Genomic DNA, 19755 nt, shown 5'->3' with positions numbered 1-19755 from the left:
GTCAAATTCTCTCTTGTTGGAGATGGTCTTTGCTTGACTGTGAATGTTGTCCAGGTCTTGCTGCATATGGACTTTGACAGTACCTGAGGAGTCGCCAATGGTGCTGAACATTGTGCAATCATCAGCGAACATCCCCACTTTTGGCCTTATGTTGAAGGGAAGGTCATTGATGAAGCAGCTTCAGATGGTTGGGCCGAGGACACTCTCCTGTGGAACTCCTGCTGTGATGCCCTAGAACTGAGATGACTGACCTCCAACAACCACAACCATCTTCCTTTGTGTTAGGTACGACTCCAACCAGCAGAGAGTTTTCTCCCTAATTCCCATTGATTTCAATTTTGCGATGGCTCTTTGATGCCACACTTGGTCAAATGCTGCCTTGATGTCAAAGGCAGTCATTCTGACCTCACCTCTGGAGTTCAGCACTTTTTTCCATCTTTTTCCACTTTTGTACCAAGACTGTAATGAGGAATGGAGCTGAGTGGTTTTGGAAGAACGAAAACTGAACATCGGTGAACAGGTTGTTGCTCAACCTGCTTGATAGCACTGTTAATGACAACTTCCATCACTTATCTTTGTTTGAGAGTAGGTTGATGGGGCAGTAATTGATTGGGTTGGATTTTTCCTGCTTTTTCCGGTCAGGACGTACCTGGGCGATTTACCACTTTGTTGGGTAGATGCCTGTTTTGTAGCTGTACAGGAACAACTTGGCAGGGGCGCAGTTAATTATAGAGTACAAGTCTTCAGCATTAGAACCAGAATTTTTTCAGGGGCCCATAGCCTTTGCAATATCCAGTGCCTTCAGCCATATAGTGATATCACATGGAGTGAACTGAATTGTTTGAAGACAGGCTTCCTTTGTTAGAGGGAGCCTCAGGAGGAGGCTTGGCACTTCTGACTGAAGATGGCAAATTGAATGGCAGAACAGGCTTGAAGGATAGAATGGCCTCCTTTTGCTTCCAATGTTTATAGGAGAAATTTATGTGCCTTGCATGGGATGGGCTCTCCCATTTAATCCTTAATAGGATAGTAATGGAAAGGGGATGGAAGACTGAGCCAGGTCTCCTTTGCTAGGGATTTTGATTCCTTTGGCTCACTCGGGTCTCAGGGTGCCAGTGGAGATTGGCATGCCAGGTGGGTTAAGGGGTATCAGCCTTCAGAAGGCTGAATGTGGACCCAATTAGTGAGGGTCAGACCAGGGAAACAAACTGAGCCTGTGAGTCATGGTGAATATGATCTGGGTCAGACAAGGAAAGAGAGAACTCAACTCACATCCCACTGTTGCCCACCATGCCATGGGCAGATGGAGGCATGCCTGAGTGATTCTTCTGCCTGCCTGGCCAATGTCCTCCCAATGGCTCTGCAAACTCCAGTGGAGTCAGTACTGGGGTAGCACTTGATGTAACCATTAGAATCACAGCCCACTATCTGTCTACCCCATTGTGATTTAATACATAGCACGTTACTGCCTGAACATGTTTGGATTCCAGTTTGCTCCGGTGCTTTAGTTATATACGCTGAGGGAGTTGGAGTTTTTTGTGAGATATCACTGAGATGGTTAGTTCCGGGAAATGAATACAAAAATAATGGGCTTTCTAATAAAGAGAAAAGGCAGGATTTTTGAAAGATCTTTAATCAACAAAGTACATTCATTCACATAACAATCAGATTGAATATCATCCTGGGTGGTCTGGTTGGAGCTCCCCGTTGCTTCATAATTTGCCCTGAAGGACAAGAAGAGCAGGGCTTAGTTTACAAAACATTAAGTATTAAGTCTGCACCACAGTCCCATAACTGATGCTCTCGTTAACAATGAGCCACTAACAACACTGGCACGCAATATCGATTCCCCTCTTCCTAATCCTTCCATCACTTGTTAACCATTGTAGAATCAGTGCTATTTCACTTCACACAAAGGGCTGTGGAAATTTGGAAATCTCTTCCCCCAAAGGGTTCTGGATGCCGAGGGTCAAGTGGAGCTTTCAAGCCTGAAATTGGCAGATTTTTGTAGTTAAGGGTATTGACGGATGTGGAGCTAAGATGAGTAAATGGAGTAGAGTTGAGCAGCAGGCCAGGGAGACTGAATGGTCTTCTCCTGTTCTTAGTGTCACTATGTACATTAAGGCCTGTATTTGTCTTCAGCAGTGGGAGGTCTACTGGAGCAATGGATAGTGCAAAGGAGAATCACCATTAAAAAGAAAGACTTGCATTTGTGTATCGCTTTTCATGACCACCAGATATCTCAAAGTGCTTTGCAGCCAAGAAGGTATTTTTGAAGTGTAGTCACTGCTGTAATGTAGGGTATGCAGCAGCCAATTTGTCCTGAGCAAGCTCCCACAAACAGCAATGTGATAATGATCAGATAATTTGTTTTTGTATGTTGATTGAGGGATAAATATTGGCCAGGAAACTAGCGATAACTTCCCTGTGCTTCTTCAAAATAATGCCATGGGATCTTTCGCACCTGAAGAGGCAGATGTGGCCTTGGTTGAATATCTAGTCACTTGGCAGGTACAGAACTTGAGTATTGCTAAAGAAAAAAAGAGACATGCTGCTAAAGCTTTCCATCTCGCACTCATCAGGACAGATTTGCAAGAATACCAAATCTCAAAAGGGAACCAGAATTTATACCACGTGTGAAGAGAATGCACCAGGGAACAGTTAACTGTCAAGCTAATGTTATATGTATTATAATATAATATAACATTATATTATATTAGATGGGTCTAATATCTCCAAAAGTCCAGCAATCCCTCAGTTCTGCATTGGAGTGTTAGCCTAGATTTTTGTGCTCAAGCCTTGAAAATAGACTTAAATCCAGAACCTTGTGACTCAGAGGCAAGAGTGCTATCAATTAACCACATGATCTCACTTTCCCTGCTCCCTGTGATGGGGAAGAGGGGGATGGGAGGGCGAGGGTAGTTGGGGAGGTGGCAGGGGAGATTCGGGGTTGGGAGGGGGTGCAGTGGTAGGGTGGTTGAGGAAGAGCAAACAGGCATTCAGGCTTTGACCACTATCTGATGGAGCAGGTGGGTCTGTGGATAGATGGTAAGGACAAGTTGAGACCTGGCTGTTGGATTCCTTTCTTCCATTCAACCCAATAGCCTATCAGTGATCATAATCTAGGGTCACAAATTGGGGTGGCCAATGCTTTAAAAACCATTACTTGGTATGAGTCAATTGCTTTCAAGAAGTGCAGAGAAATACTTGCTTTTTACACTGGGCCAACTCCCCTGTTCTTTTTGCAAGAATGCCATGGGATCTTTGACATTCACCAGAGATGGCAGATGGGATCTTGATTTAACATCTCATTCATTAGAACTCACCTCTGACAGTGCAACGTCGAACAGGGAGTTAGAACTGGAGGGTGGGGGGAGGGAGGCTGGGGCGGGGAGGCATTGAAAGGAGAATATTGATCGCAAAACCAGAAGGAATCAAAGTTTTCCGCGTCAACCTAAGGTGCAAGGCCCAATATTTGTTGTGTCAATTTTATGAAGTTTTTTTTGATGTTCAGTTGTTCTCAGAATATGGGCAAAACTGACAAGGCCACATTTATTGCCCATCGGTAGTTGCCCTGAGAAGGTTATGATGGACTTTCTCCTTGAACTGCTGCAATCCTTGTGATACGGTGCTTTCACAATGTTATTTGGCAAGGAATTTCAGGACAGTGACTCAGCAAGGATATAGGAAAAGTGATATATGCCCAAGTCAGGATGGTGAGGAACTTACAGCTGATTGCATACTCATAACTTGTTGCCCTTGACCTTGTTTGTGGTAGAAGTTGTAAGGGAAGTTGGTGTTATTGAAGTATCTAAATGTTGTTTAACTTAAGGAATATCGCTAAAATTTATCATCTGTAAGTGTTTACGGAGAGGTTAACATATATTCTCTATTTCCTTAGTTCTGATGAAGAGTCATACGGACTCGAAACGTTAACTGTATTCCTCTCTGCAGATGCTGTAAAGCCTGCTGAGTTTCTCCAGGTATTTTTGTTTTTGTTTAACATATATTTAGTTTTTATTTGATACTGTTATGGAGGACCTATATTTAATTGAAACATCTTTGCTTTCCAAAGGCACTTGTTCTTTGAGTAAGCCTAATGAATTTATTTCTAGCTGGATCAATATTCCCTGAGATATAAAAATTTTACAGCTCATATTCACATATCTGAAAATAAAATACAACAATCCAAACAGCTCCACAGTGCAGTCAGAGTCTCACTGAAGGTTGAGTGGGAGTATCCCACACAAATGTATTGCTGAACATGACCAAGGCAGAAATGTGGTTCATTTGCAAAATCACCATTAAGTTTCACTGCAGTCAAGCCAACTTTTAAGGATTTCAAAAGGAATGAATCACAAGTGTCAGCCATGGCTCACTGTGTAGCACTTTCACCTTTGAGTAAAACACTTGTTGATTTGAGTTCCACTTATGAGGGACTAAGACCTCACCCTGTGTCACTTTTTAAATAAAATATATAGCGGTATGCTCATTGCAATACCTAAAAATTTCAAACTGGACAAAGACCTAAAGTGGCTGAATCCATCTCTGTCTGTGATCTTGAACAAAAGAAACTACTCGGCAGTATTGGGGAAAAAATTCATCAGAATGATAATTTAGCACATTAAACCCAAAGTACATCATTATCCCGGAAGAGCCATTAATGATCTGCCGTGGGCTACACGACCAAATTCAAAGAGAGCTGTACAAAGGCCATCTGCATTTCATTATCCAGGTTGGCCAACAGGAGTCTGCTCGTCTGCTAAGACAAAGGCCCCACAGCCTTCCTTTCAATTCTTAATGGTTGAGACATTTAACAATCTTGGGTCCCAGATGAGGGATACAATTCCTTTGTCAATGTGAAGAGGAGAGAGTCATGTGACATGGGCCTCTGGATTGTGAAACCAGTAATATTGCCTGGCTGAACTGCAAAGTCTCAGTCTGCTTTTTTTTAACCATCTGACCAGCAGCCTCACAAGCAAGGAGCTCTGGCCCAGGTTGGAAACCTGGTCCCATCTACACAGATTCTGCTGGAAATTCTGTACCTTTGCCTGAAAGACTGATTCATTTCTGCATGACTATCTCATCTTGTGAAGTCAACACCACCGGAAAAGTGAATTATACAGCATCATTTTCAGCCTGCCCACCTCCATGAAGGAATACCTCATTGGACTTTGATTCTGGTCTCTGGAGCCAATATTTATTTTCTCTGTAGTCTCTGTAATGTAAGTCCCTCTTTTCTCTATCCCTCTCTTTACTGTCTGAGTGTGGAGGCAACATTGAGACCCTGTTCCCACGTTTTGAGTGTTTGCAAATAAACTAACCCTTTGAGGTCAATATGAGTTTGTTGTGGGGTTATTAATAGGAAATTGGATTGTACGAAAGCCGAGGGGTTGGGAAATACTTATAAAAGAGGGAAACAAATCAAAACACCTTTCTGTTTATGGAAAGGTGGTAAGAGGAGAAATTAGAATTTAAATTAACCCGCCTTCTGTCTGTAACACACTCCAGATACTTGAGTGCAAGATCTAGGCTGATGCTACCAATGCAGTACTGAGGGAGTGTTGCACTGTCAGCAGTGCTATCTTTTAGGTGAGATGTTAAACCAAGGCCTCATCTTCCCTCTGAGATAGATGTAAAAAATTGAATGGCACTAAATTGAAGGTGTTGAACTTACAGGGTTTAAAAAAACATGTTAGTTCTTTTAGGCAGGAAGGGTTTCTGTGCTGTAAGTTTCTATGATTCTATGAAGAGCAAGTAGCGTTCATCCCATTGTTGTGGTCAATATTTATCCCTCAACCAGCATCACTAAAAGAGATCATCGTTATCATACTGCTGGTTGTGGCATGTTGCTGTGCACAAATCAGCAACCAGTTTCCTACAGGACGACAATGACTACAGTTGAAAAGGTACTTATTTAGTTGTAAAGCTATTTGAGACGTCATGAAAGGCGCTACACAAATGCAAGTTTATTTTTACTTCTTATGCATGGGTGATTCCAGACACCAGGTTATACAAGTTTTGCAAGAGCACATCACAGCCGTGACATTCCCTCCCCTCAACCCACTAGGTGTGGCTGGTGGGGGGGGGGGGGGCTCAACAAATATTGATTTCATGATTGTTCATCAGCTTGGGGTTATGAAGGTAGTTGAGAGGAACCATGGTTGATTTTTTTTTTCCCCATTTATTTTAGCCCACAGCCATGGAAGCTAAGTTTAGCTTTCACTGACGCCTCTCAGGCTGAAATCAACTAACACTGTGCCAACTCCAAGACCAAACCTGGGATTTTTCTCATCTGATTGGTGCTGCACCACACCAGCTAATTGGCTCATTGAATCCCTAATTGCTAGCTACAATTGTAGTTTTTCTAGTGTCAGCAGGATGATACAAATGCTGTCAGCAGGAGCCCCAGTGATGATAGGTGTTGAGAAAAATGTATTGGATTAGAATTAGCAAAACAATGGCCACTTGATGCAATGCACACCAGCAAAATCTCAAACCTCTGCAGCAATCGTAGTATTTTGACAAGCCTGCAATGTTATATATATATGACATGCTGTCATAGTATAGTATGCCCAGTAACATTGCTGTCACTGTACTGAAGGGAATATTGATAGCAATCTACAGTGAGTGATTACCTCGCATCCTAAATGCTTTCCAAAGAATACATGCAAGCAATTCTTGCAGAAGATTTTGCAGAGTTTTTTTTCCCTCTGAAACAGGAGCAGCCTGGACCTCAACTCATAATGTTCCTGACTGCATTCATATCCTTTATAAACTTTCAAAATCTCAGAAAAGCCCCCAGGGCAAACATGAAGGCATTGTCTGAAAGCAAAGCTGGCTCAGTGCCAATGGCCAAGTTCTCACACTGTAGATACTGCTGTATGCTTACAGTCAAGATAGTGTAAGACGCAATGTAAAATATAGCAGTGCCATCACTTTGGAGTGGGTTATGGACAAGAGTCAATGGGATGAGTTGAAGGAGGAGAAAAAAAAATACTTTTGCACAATAGGCCTTTCTCCCCTTCCCCCCCTCAGATACCTTTCTGCCTGCAGGTTACATGTTGTGCAATACAGATATAGAATTGCATAGATACAGCACAGAATAGGCCGTTTCACACAACTGGTTATTTGTGCCCCACACAAGCCTCTTCCCACCCCTCCTCATCTCACCCTAACATCATATTTTTCTATTCTTTCTCCCTCATGTACTTATTTAGCTTCCCCTTAAATGCATCTGTGTCATTCGCCTCCATGTGGTAGTCACTTCCACACACTCTAGATACAGAAGTTTCTCCTGAGTTCTCTGTTGGATTTATTAATAGCTATCTTATACTAATATCCCCTAGTTTTAGTCTCCTGCGCAAGTGGAAATGTCTTCTCTATGCAACTACCCTAGCAAACTCTTTGATAATTTAAAAGATCCTTATTAACTAACGGCATTGGTCTTCAAAAGAGCAAGCACAGACTTGATGGGCCAAATGGTCTCCTTCTGTGCCATAGGAGTCTACAAGAGGATTTATTTAGCAGAAAATATATTTACTAGCCTTCTCTTTACCAGAGAATAATTTATGGTAAAGAGAAGGCTGGTAAATACATTTTCTGGTAAAGAAAGGCGATCATTTGGCCCATCAAGTCTGTGCTGGTTCTTTTGAAGACCAATGCACCTAGTTTCATTCCCTAGTTCTTCTCCCATATTCAGGTTCTGATATCATCCCTGTGAATCTTTTATGCTTCTTCTCCAGTGCCTCAATATCCATCTTATAATATGGGGACCAGAACTGTGGGCATTTGGACAAAGAATTGACACCAGATCCAGAATATTAACAGGTCCTTCTAATTACTAGACCTGACTCGCCCTAGCACTATTAGACAAGCAGCTGGCTGTATTCAGAAAACTACCTCAAGGATATTTGCTTCGATGGTGCCATTGTTCTGTAATCTTTTAAGCATGACGTATTTTCAGATATATTAGGGTAAAAATTCAGATCAGTACAGCTCATGGACGCATATATGACACTGTTGAAATTACCCACGCAACAACTTGCATTTATATAGCGTCTTTGTTATGGTTAAAAAAAACCCAAGGCACTTCACAAAAGCATATTCAGGTATCAAATCTGATATTGTGCCACAGGGCGACCTAAGGTGATTAAAGAGTTTTAAGGAGTGTCCTCAAGAAGGGGAGATGGGTAGAGTGACAGAGAGGTTTAGGGAGGAAATTCTAGAGCTTAGGGATCAGGACTCAGGCAATTGAAGGCACAGCTTTTGGTTACTTATTCATTCACAGGATGTGGGTTTCAATGGCAAGGCCAGCATTTATTGCTCATCCTTAATTGCCCTTGAATTGAGTGGCTTGCTAAGCCATTTCAGAGGTCAGTTAACAGTCAACCATATTACTGTAGGTCTGGAGTCACATGTGGGCCAGACCAGGTAAGGATGGCAGATTTCCTTCCCTAAAGGACATTAGAGAATCAGATGGGTTTTCACAACAATCAATAATAGTTTCATGGTCACCATTACTGAGGCTAGCTTTCAATTCCAGATTTATTAATTGAATTTAAATTCAATTTGAGCCCAGGTCCCCAGGGCGCTAGCCTGGGCCTCTGGATTAATAGTCTAGTGACATTATCACTATGCCACCATCTTCCCCTAGCTGCCAACGATGGGGTGAAGGTAGTGACTACAAAGGTAGGGAGGAGCGACATCGTGGCGAGATCCAAACGTGAGAAAGTTGTTTCAATTAAACGTTCAAATATGAAATCTGATCAATCAGAATCTCTAGCTTATTAGCTTTTTTTAAAATTTTCAAATGTTACTGGCCCCCCAACTATTTTCTGAACTTGTCCCTTGCCCATCAGCAATGTACCTGCCTGTATAGGACTGACTGTCAGCTTTTCCATGCCTGGTCTAATTGTCCTGTTTACAAGGAGAACCAGCATTAGGCAGGTGTTCATCTGAAGACACATGCTTGAAATTTAATTGACAATGTACCCAAAACTCATCGACCTGAAAGGTGAATTCTGTTTCTCTCTCCACAGATGCTGCCTGATCTGCTGAGTGTTTCCTACATTTTCTGTTTTTATTTCAATGAAGCAATGATCAGATTGTTTAGCACATTGCTGTTTGTGGGAGCTTGCTATGCACAAATTGACTTCCTTATTTTCTATACACATCAGTGCATAACTTTCAAAGGTACTCTGTCGGCTGTAAAGCACTTTGGGAGTTCTTGAAATTGTAAAAGGCGCTAGGCCAAGTCTTTTGTTTTACCAATCCTAACTTTACTAAATATGAACCTGCCCTATGATCATGGTTTACTTTGAAACGTGCTTCCAAATCTACCTCCTGTACACTGTTTATCATCTCTACGACATCAGTCCTCAGTCATCTCCTTCCAAGATGAAGGACAAGTTTCTCCAGTCTCTGCTTGCAACCTAATTATCTGACACTTGGGATCAGCTTTGTGGCTCTTCTGTACACCACTTTCTGGGCATTCTGAATCCTCTCAGAGACTAGAACTCAAAACTTGTAGGGAAAGTTGAGTTGCACTTTGGAAGTGTTGCTGACGAATGATAATTGGTATATTCCTCCCCCCCAACCCCCTGCATAACTCCCTGCACACTGCCACCCCACCCCCCCACCCCCTTCCAGCCTATTGAAAAGCCAGGACTGGCATTTATATTGTGCCTTTCATAACATCAGGACATTCCAAAGTCCTTTAGGGTCAATGAAGTACTTTTGAAGTGTAGTAACTGTCGCAGCCAATTTACGCACAGTAAGATCCTGCAAGCAGCAATGTGATAATGACCAAACAATCTGTTTTTAGTGATGTTGGTTAATGGATAAAAATTGGCGAGAACATCTGGGGAAAGAGCCCTGCTCTTTTTCAAAGTAGTGTCATGCAATCTTTTACCTTTGCCTGAGAGAGCAGCTGAGCCTCGGTTTAACGTTTTCTCTGAAGACAGCACTTCTGACAGAGCAGCACTCCCTCAGTACTGCCCAGGGAGTTTCAGCCTATATTTTTCACTCAAGAGCAGGACTTAACATTCTCACCTCTGAGTTATGTAACTGGTTAGGAATAAATGAGACAGAGTAATTGAGATTGAGAAGACCAACTGTTGTGTAGATCCTGAGCTGCTGAGAGCAATCAACTGCTGCAGCAAGGGGAGCAGCTGGTCACAGAAACATGGGCCAGAATTTTTCCCTTGTCGGGTGGGCTCAACGGGAGCGGTCGGGAAGCCGACCTCCACCCGCAATCGGCTCCGCTCCGCAATTTCACACGGGCGGCCCAACTAAGGCCTGCCCTGCATGGATCGTGAGCGGCAGCGCCCAGCGCTATATGTGCAGGCGGGGGTTGGAGAGAGAACTGGGTCTAGCACGCAGTTCACACATGTACATGAAAGAGCACTTCAATCTCCCTTGAGGCATGGAATTGCCTCAGGGAGACTGAAGCACTTTTTAAAAAAATTAATAAAGACAGTAAAAAATTTTAAAAACATGTCCCCTCATGTGACTCTGGCGTGCGTCCCGACGTCATTGCATGTCATATTACGCTCCGGCGTGTCAGACGCGTGCCTACATGCCGAATGTAAAATTCTGCCCATGATGTAGAATGTAATTTCGCTTGACATTTCCTCAAGATCAAATTGGTTGGTAGAGTCCATGATTGAATGAATTGTACATGATGTGTTTAGAAGGAACAGTTTATGGCAAAAGAATAAGAGGACAGATGGGGAAACATGTTTTTTTTAACATCTTGAGTTGTTATGATCTGAAATGCATTGCCTAAGAGGCTGAGATAGTAGAAGCATAGGTTTTAATCTTCTAAAATTTCTTAGATTCTGGAAGGATCCCAGCGGATTGGAAAATAGCTAATGTAATACTTTATTCAAGAAAGGAGGGAGACAGAAAGCAGGAAACTACAGACCAGTTAGTCTAATGTCTGTCATAGGGAAATTGCTAGAATCCATTATTAAGAGGGTTATAGCAGGATACTTAGAAAATCATAACATGATCAGACAGAGTCAACATGGCTCTGTGAAAGGAAAATCATGTTTAACTAGAGTTTTTTGAGGAAGTAACAAGCAAGGTGGATAATGGGGGAACATGTAGATGTGGTGCACTTGGATTTCCAAAAGGTATTTGACAAGGTGCCATATCAAAAGTTACTGCACAAGATAAGAGCACATGGTGTAGGGGATAACATATTGGCATGGATAAAGGATTGGTTGGCTAACAGAAAGCAAAGTAGGGATAAATGGGTCTTTTTCAGGTTGGCAAGCTGTAACTAGTGGAGTGCCACAGGGATCAGTGCTGGGGCTGCAACTATTTACAATCTACATCAATGATTTGGATGAAGGGACTGATTGTCCAGGAGCGAAATTTGCCGATGAAACCAAGGTAGGTAGGAAAGTAAGTTGTCAAGAGGAGGTAGAGAATCTGCAAAGGGATATAGACAGGTTAAGTGAGTGAGCAAAAAAATGGCAGATGGAGTTTAATGTGGGAAAATGTGAACTTGTCCACTTCACCAGGAAGAATAGAAAAGCAGTATATAATTTAAATGGAGAGAGATTGCAGGACTCAGTGGTACAGAGGGATCTGGGTGTCCTGGTACAAGAATCACAAAAAGTTAGCATTTATTCATTATTCAACATAAAAGTTGGAAAGACCTAGCCAATAATTGTCACAGTGCAAGTGAATGGTAAACCCTTAAAAATGGTGCTTCTGTAATAGAAGAACACATGTTCACATATTTAAATAAAGGTGATCAACAATTAAATTTGGAACAAACATCTGCCAAGTTGAAAATGCACACAGGCAAAGAAATCCAAGTAAAAGGTAACACCAGAGCAACTGTTCATTATAGACACCAATCGGCACAGCTACCAGGGATGGTATTAGAAGGCAGAGGACCAAGTCTTCTAGGTTGAAATTGGTGGAGGGAAATTAACCTTGATTGGCCAGTGAGATTTCAAAAGGAAGCAAGAAATGTTCCTGAGTTGCAAAAGGAACAGGGCAAGGTACTTCAGAAAGAGCCTGGGGAGTGCAAGGACCACAACTGGATGAAAAAGGAGTGTGTAGCCATTCAGCAACCTGAAGAAATGAAGACTGTCTTAAACAACGACATGGAAGAACAGCAGAAGAAGCCCAAGGAGATTCTGCTGAATGACGGAGTTTAAGATGAAGCGAGTGAGTTTCACAAAGAAATGGAAAACCTATTGAAAGACCTTCACATACTCCAAGGGTCCCTCAGGTCAAAGTTTGTGCCTCTGGAAAAGTACGAAGAGAAACATGAAGAATTGAACATCTCTCCAAACAAACTGAAGAATCAGTTGGCAGAGAAGTCTCCAAGAGGAAGCCAACAGACACAAGAAGGAGACAGGAGAGCTGAAGGATCAGCCAAATGAAGCTAAAGAGACTTTGAAAGCAAAAGTCGTAGAACTTTCCAAGATGCGAGTAGATAATGATATCATGGGTAGCTCAACCAAGACAAGGTGAGATTTTACCTGAGAGGAGTTTGGTCAACAGTGAAATCAAAAAGGTTGAGATTAAATTCTGTGGTAAGAAGAAGAAAACACGTAGGAAGAGGATGCAGAATTATTGATGAGGCACCGTCTTCAGACAAGACTACACCTAATACTTCCAAATTTGGAGAGGAAGGTGGAGAAAAGTCAAGGGAACCAAAAAACGTCCCATGGTTTGCATATTCATGAGCGTCAATATACTGTTGGAGAAGCAAAATGTGTAAAGAATTTCGGTAGAGGACCGGGTTACCTGGTAAAGTAAGTTATGTGACCAGACTATTGTCGTACCATGTGGAAGTGGAGGGCCAGATCATCCGTAAGCATGTGGATCATTTAAGAAAAAGGGAGATACCCCAACAAAATGATGTTCCACCTGTAACCATTGCTGAAACTGTGGTTCCTGTTGAATTTGCTCAGCCAAGGACAGACATGCTCGACATCTCTGTCAGAGTGGAAAACTCTGAACTGCCTGTACCCAATGAGATACCTGATGTTAATGTGGTTCCAGAGAATGTGTTTCTTGAAAAGAATCTGAAGCCGTAGAGCTGCGATGTTCCACATGGACCAGGAAACCACCTGAAAGACTGAACTTGTAATTTCATGATCTGTGTAAATATTGTAATGTCATGAGATAAAAATCCTTGTAAATACAAAATGTACAGAAGAGTTAAAGGGGGAGGAATGCAGTAATTCTAGTTTAGATAAATGTAGGACTGTAGCTTTAAGAATGATCCTGCATTGTAAGATCGCATGATCTGTGTAAACCAATGTGTTAGCAGCACAGGGAACCTCTACAGGAGAGTTCTTCTTTAGTTATGGGGTTTGATGCACATGTGTAGTTGCTGCTGCTTTCTTGTAAATAAAGTTCAATGTGTCCTCCAAGAAAAATTGTCCAGAAGATCAACTCTGTAACTGTCTGAATGGCCTACTCCTGCTCCTAAGTCTTATGATCCTATGTTCCTATTCAATAATAACTTTCAAGAGGGAATTGGATAATTAATTGAAGGGGAAAAGTTGGAAGGCCATGAGAAAAGAGCAGGGGGGTTGCGACTAAATGGACAGCTCTTTCAAAGAGCCAGCACAGGCACGATGGGCTGATGGGCTTCTTTCTGTGATTTTAGGAATCCCAATTCTTTTTTTCAGTCCCTGTAGGCTTGCAGCTGAGCTTAGTTCTCTTCGGCAAATAATTATTCATTAATCACCATTTGGATGAGAGCCAGACCATTAACTTTTCATTCCATTGGCATTCTTAGATAAAGGCATTACAGCGACAGGATTCGTAAAACACAATTACTAATTTCGGAAGTATTTCCTTTGGACTATCGTCTTTTGTTAATATCCGAACTAGGTTCGAAAATAAAACATTTTTTTTGTATTTTTTCTCAATGCTTCAGTGGTATCCAGTTATTTCCAAGCAAGTTGTTGATACAAATGTCTTTGAAAGAGTTTTACTGCAATGTTGCGTTTCCAGATTATTGATCTTATATTCGTTTTAATGAGGCAATCTAGTTGATTGAAGGCAGCCTCAGGATGGGTGCAGAAACCGGGATAGAGCCAAAGAAAGTCTGCCAACTATGACTGTGGAGAGGCATCTCAAACAATGAAACATTTCACAGAATGAACTCTACTACCAGAGCCATGCAGCCCCGAAGATCTGAAGATGTTCAACATTTGAGCCAGGGCCTGTGTGGAACAATGGCAAGGGAAGATGCAGCGACACAACAAGAAAAAAGAAGACATACTGCACTAATTTGTTTAGTTGGACTTAAAAAGACCCCATGCCATTTTTTAAATAAAAACAGGGAGTATCTTCGGTTCAGAACCTTGCTGCGTACTAGCAGGTTATCTTGTTTCCCTACAAATAAACAACAGTGGCCACTTTCCAAGAGTAACTTGTTGGCTCAGAAGTGCTTTGTGATGTCCTGAGGATGAGAAAGGTGCTATATAAATGCATTCTGGAATACCGTGTGCAGTTTTGGTCTCCACATTTAAGAAAGGACATACTTGCATTGGAGGCGGTACAGCGAAGGTTCGCTAAATTGGTCCCTGGGATGAGGGGGTTGTCTCATGATGAGAGGCTGAGTAAATTGGGTTTATATTCTTTAGTGTTTAGAAGAATGAGAGGCAATCTCATTGAAACCTACAAAACTCTGAGGGGCTTTGATAGGGTGGACACAGAGATTATTTCCACTGGTCAAGGAATCTAAAACATAGGGGCACAGTCTCAGGATAAGGGGCTGATCATTTAGAACTGAGATGAGAAATTCCTTCGCTCAAAGGTTTGTGAATTTTTGGAATTCTCTGTCCCAGAGGGTTGTGGATGCCTCACCGTTGAATACATTTAAGGCTGGAAGAGACAGATTTTTGGTCTCTCAGGGAATCAAGAGATTTGGGGAGCGGGTGGGAAAGTGGAGTTGAAGCCCAAGGCTAGCCATGATTGTACTGAATGGCAGAGCAGGTTTGATGGGCCATTTGGTCTATGCCTGCTCCTATTGCTTGTCTTCTTGTGTTAATTCATTTCTTGGGTCGAATGGCCTGTTCCTGCACTGTAGATTCTGTAATCCTATAACATCCCATGGGACATTAGCCCCAACAATCCAGCCAACCTTCATACTACACTGGAGACTTTGCCTAGCTTGAGTGCTCAAATCCTAGAACCCACAAGCTTCCCACTCCGAGGTGAAATGGAGTCCTTGCCCATCACAAGCACATATCATAAAATCACCAACGATTGCAAAGAAAGGCTTTTCTCTGGTGAAATAAGGATATTCTAAACTCTTTAAAGTTTTTCAAATGTTAGCTGTGTGTCTCATAAGAAGCCCCTACACTGTAAGTACGTTTAACCAAGAATTATAACTTCCTATGGGATATGTGCAGCTTTTTGTCTCAAGCAATAAACTTTGCTTTAGAAGCTGTATGGGGCTGTGTTAGGAGTGTCCCAGTGAGGCTGTTTAATTGATGAGGTGAAATTTAAGGAATGCAAAACATTCACTCCCAGTGGAGTTAGATATGCTGGCATGATGGGAACTTTCTGTTCAGCCAGTCTATGTAGCTGACAGTTGGTCTTAAAGTAAAATTCAATTGTGCAGGTCTTCCATTGTCCCACTAACGATGAGATTTTGAACTGTTTTCCAAGAAAATCTTTATTACACTTAGAATTTCTTAATTTGTTTTCTGCTGTGATCAAATATACATCAGATTTATTTGAATTTCACAAACTGGAGGGTGAACTGAGAAACATTTCTTTGATCACAGTACTCCTATACCAATCAATGGAACAAAACCATGGAAGTGATCTGTGAATACTCAGCTCCTGCTCCCACAATTCAAAGTTATGAACAGAATGTCTTGTTTTAGGAGTAAGGTAGATAATGAATATCCAAGATAATGGGTTATGCTGGGGGTGTGAGTTTGCTGCCCTAGTGCGTGTGTTTCAGGGTTATAGGGCAATCCTAGGAAACGATTACCCACTTAAGTCTCCGAATTGGATCTAGAACTTATGACCTTCTTATTTTGAGGCAAGAGTGCTTCCAACAACAAAAACTTGCATTTATTTGGTGCCTTTAATGTCCCAAGGTGCTTCGCAGCTTCTTAAAGGAGATGAGAGAGGTCATGAGGCAAAGAGGTTGAGGAGAAGGAATTCTAGAGCTCAGGGCCGGGATAGTTCTGAAGGCAAGGCAGCCAATAGGGGGACAAAAGAAGCCAAAGATACACAAGAGGCCAGAGTTGGAGGAATGTAGATTCTGTAGATTGTTGTGGGGTTGAAGGACTATTACAGAGGTGGAGGGATTTGAACATCGAGGGATGTGAACACAAGGATAGAGAAAATTATAGTGTTGATGATATCACCAAGCGAAGGCTGAAAGTTTGACAAGAATGAGGAAAGGGACAGCAAAACTCTACATTAACAAAAGTATACTTCTTTTAATTTTTTATCATTTGTTCTCAGGATATGGACATCGTAGCCTTAGTGACCATCCCTAAATGCTTATAAGGAGCTGGTGGTGGACCTTCTCATTCAACTGTTGTGTTCCCTATGGCAAAGTTTTTAAAGGCTGTTGCTTAGAGAATTCTGCGATACTGACCCAGTGACAACTGCTACTCAGGTCCTACTCAGTGATAGAGGTCACAGGCGAGTAGGGTGAAGTAACTTGGAAGGTATAAATGCTGAGTTAAGCTGCAGGCTTGCCCATCTATCCAACTGCGCTCTCCTGAATTTATAGTGCTTCAAAGAGCAGAATAGGGAATTATCCAGGAATTCAGATATCTGCCTTCACTAATTATAATGCCAAATTAACAATCCAGCTCCTTTAAAAGTTAAAAAGTCTTTGGTGAGCTTCATGGCCTTCTCTAGGTGAAACCAAAACAGGGGCCTGAATTTTTCCCTGGTCAAGCATGCGCGATTGGCGGACCTGGGAGCAGGCAGGTAACAGGCCCCTGATCGCGATTAGCCCCCGGCCACGGTTTCACACTGGCTGGCCAATTAACAGGCAGCCAGGGTGCAACGTGTGCTGACAAGCTCAGCACTGCCAGGGTGGGGGCGGGAAGAGGGCGGGTGCAGGTGAGCACTTCCACTCAGCTCCCTGAAGGCAGACAGCTGCCTCATGGAGCTGCAGACCTGCAAATAATAAGATAAAGCACAAAAATGCTGCAAAAAAATGTCCATTTGCAGCACAATCAGCACCTGGAAGCATTCCCCATAAAAATGCTGTGCCCAGATACTTCTTTTTATTTTATTTCCTATTGGAAATTTCTTCCGGCCTTTGGATGAGGTTTCATCAAAAATGTAAAGGCCGCCTGGCCGATTGGCCCATCCGCCAACTGTAAAGGTTGGACCATGGAAAAATCGCTGACAATTGCACCATTAATGGGCTTAACTGCCCGCTTAATTGCCAGCGGGCGCACTTCCAACTGCTGCAAGCACCTGCCGAGCAAAATATTGCGCGAGTGCACGATGACGTCAGGACACATCATCATGTGATTTTACACCATTTGGGTCAGGCATGCACCCATCAGTGGAACGTAAAATTCTGCCCAATGTGTTTGAAATGTTAGAACGTTCTAACGGACCAGCCCTCTCAACGCTGATGTTAATGGCACCAGGTGTGGCTCAGTTGCTAGTACTTTTGCCACCCAGTCAAAAGGTTAGGGGTTCAAAACCTGCCCTGGGGGAAAATCCAGGCTGATACTCTCTGTGCAATACTGAGAGAGTGCGGCACAGTTGGAGGTAATGTCTCTCAGGTGGTCGCAAAAGACCCCATGGCACTATTTGAAGGGTAGGGGAATTCTACAGTCTAATATTTATTCCTCAGGCAATATTTAAAGAACACAGGTTATCTAGTCATTATCTCACCAACGCCTTTGGGACTTTTTTGAAGTCTAAATAATTGTCGTGGATCATATTTCACTTCTCTTCTATTTTTACTTAGTTCTGTTGAAGGGTCATTCGGGCTCGAAAGTTAACTGTGTTCCTCTCCGCAGATGCTGCCAGACCTGCTGAGTTTTTCCAGGTATTTTTGTTTTTGCCTTTGGGACTTTGCTGTGGTGTGGTTTCCCTACGACAGTGAGTGCACAGCAAAAGGGTACTTCACTGGTTGTGATGCACTTTGGGACGTCCTGAGCTCATGAAAGGCGCCATATAAATGCAAGTTGTCTCTTTCTGCGAATAACAGGCGTCAGCGCAGAATATCTGCAGCAAACCCGCCAGGGACGACAATACTCCAGGTTTCCACAGAGCTGAGCGGTGTCCTGGGGAGATCCCGGTTGACTGTCCGTTTAAAGTGCTAGCAACCAAAATTCTGGTGGCCATTTCAGCACCGGCTTTTTTGAAGTCTAAATAATTGTCGTAGATCATTGAGTGTGAGAGGGAGAGAGTAACAGCCCCATAGAGACCCGTAAAAAAATTGTCAAGAGGATATCCAGTCAAAGCGCACCAGCCAGACATTTTCTTTTTAAGGCCAATGGCACCATTGTTTTTGATTTGTAAAACCAAAATAAATTATTTTGTTCTCTCTCCCTCTTTAAACCCGGGAGCCCCTGGAAATGGCTGTAAATATTTTTCAAGCTGAGCTGCAAGAAGCATTTGAAATCTCAGCAGAAATATTACTTGGCAAACTGGTTTTACAAGCCCCAGCATTTTATTTATTTAGTTTCACAGATGTCAGCCCTCGTCACCTGAAAAAGTAAACAGCTTTCTTTCTTTTTTTCCTAAAAAAAAATCCCTGAAGATTAGTGTCCAAATATCTGCGGTGTTTTTGGTAACTCCAGAAGGCATGGCCGGCCCATATCATTCATGATAGCTAAACTTGACAGTGTGTGTGTGTGTGTGTGTGTCTGAAGAGGGGGCTGGGTGCCTCAAATATCACTTGGCACTAAGACAATATCAGCCACAAGTAGATATGCTGCTTCTACGGTCTTAAATGCTCTTTTTTAAATGTATGTGTTTTATTTCCCCTCCCGCCTCTTTTGCTTTTCTTTTTTTTGTGTGCGATCCTTAAAGAACCCTCTGATTTCCCAGAGGAAGGTCCCAAAGCAGCCTCAGACAATCCTTCATCTCCATTTTGCACAATTGTGTGCTTGTCAGGCAGCGCACGAAATGCAGTGAAGTATAAAGAATCGTTTACTTACGGCTGACAGCAGGTCTGTCAAGTGTCGGCCTAAGCTGCAATACAGCCTTGCCAAGAACAACAGCAGCTCAAAGCTCTGTGCTTTGCCGGTTCCTCAGCCCGGCTCCCTGCTCCACAACAACAACATCTCTGCTGCGTTCCGAGACTCTCCGAGTCAGACTCTGGTAAGCTAGCCTCTGTTATATTAGGGACTAGCCGTGTGTTTAGACTGCCCGCCCCTATAAGTCTTGGCTTTTCAGAAATTGATTCAACTCTTCTACCTCCGACCATCTGCTCAAGTCCCCAAATAAAGGATAAGATTACATATTAGACTTTAGCTCCGAAGCTTTTAATCGCATTAATCAAATGAAGCTGCCCTGGTAATAACAGCTAAGTGACACATGGGCACTAAACGTCTGGACAGATAGCAAAATAGAAGATCCCACATACTATTTAATTAAGGCTAAAGGCACATTAAACTAAAGCTTTTATTTGAAACCAAAAAAAAGTGCCTGGATATTGAAATGGTGCAGGGGGGTTAAAGCTGGTATTTATTGGGGCAGACTTGTTTAGACTGGTGGGACTGAAGGGCTTTGGAGGCTAATGGGATGAGGCAGTCAGTTTGT

At 42.6% G+C, this 19755-nt stretch overlaps 1 long non-coding RNA gene across 1 annotated transcript; it reads right to left on the bottom strand.

The window, feature by feature from the left end:
• Positions 1–1617: 1617 nt before the first annotated feature.
• LOC121286335 lies at positions 1618–19425 on the bottom strand. Its single transcript, XR_005944918.1, has 2 exons — positions 19152–19425; positions 1618–1724 (listed from the first exon to the last, which is right to left on the bottom strand). It is a non-coding gene; the product is annotated as an uncharacterized LOC121286335 (long non-coding RNA).
• Between the last annotated feature and the right edge of the window lie 330 nt (positions 19426–19755).

Source organism: Carcharodon carcharias, chromosome 13 (assembly GCF_017639515.1).
Source record: "Carcharodon carcharias isolate sCarCar2 chromosome 13, sCarCar2.pri, whole genome shotgun sequence".
NCBI classification, from domain to species: Eukaryota; Metazoa; Chordata; class Chondrichthyes; order Lamniformes; family Lamnidae; genus Carcharodon; species Carcharodon carcharias.
Note: the sequence above shows the minus strand (reverse complement) of the source record. Positions and strands in the feature narration are given on the sequence as shown.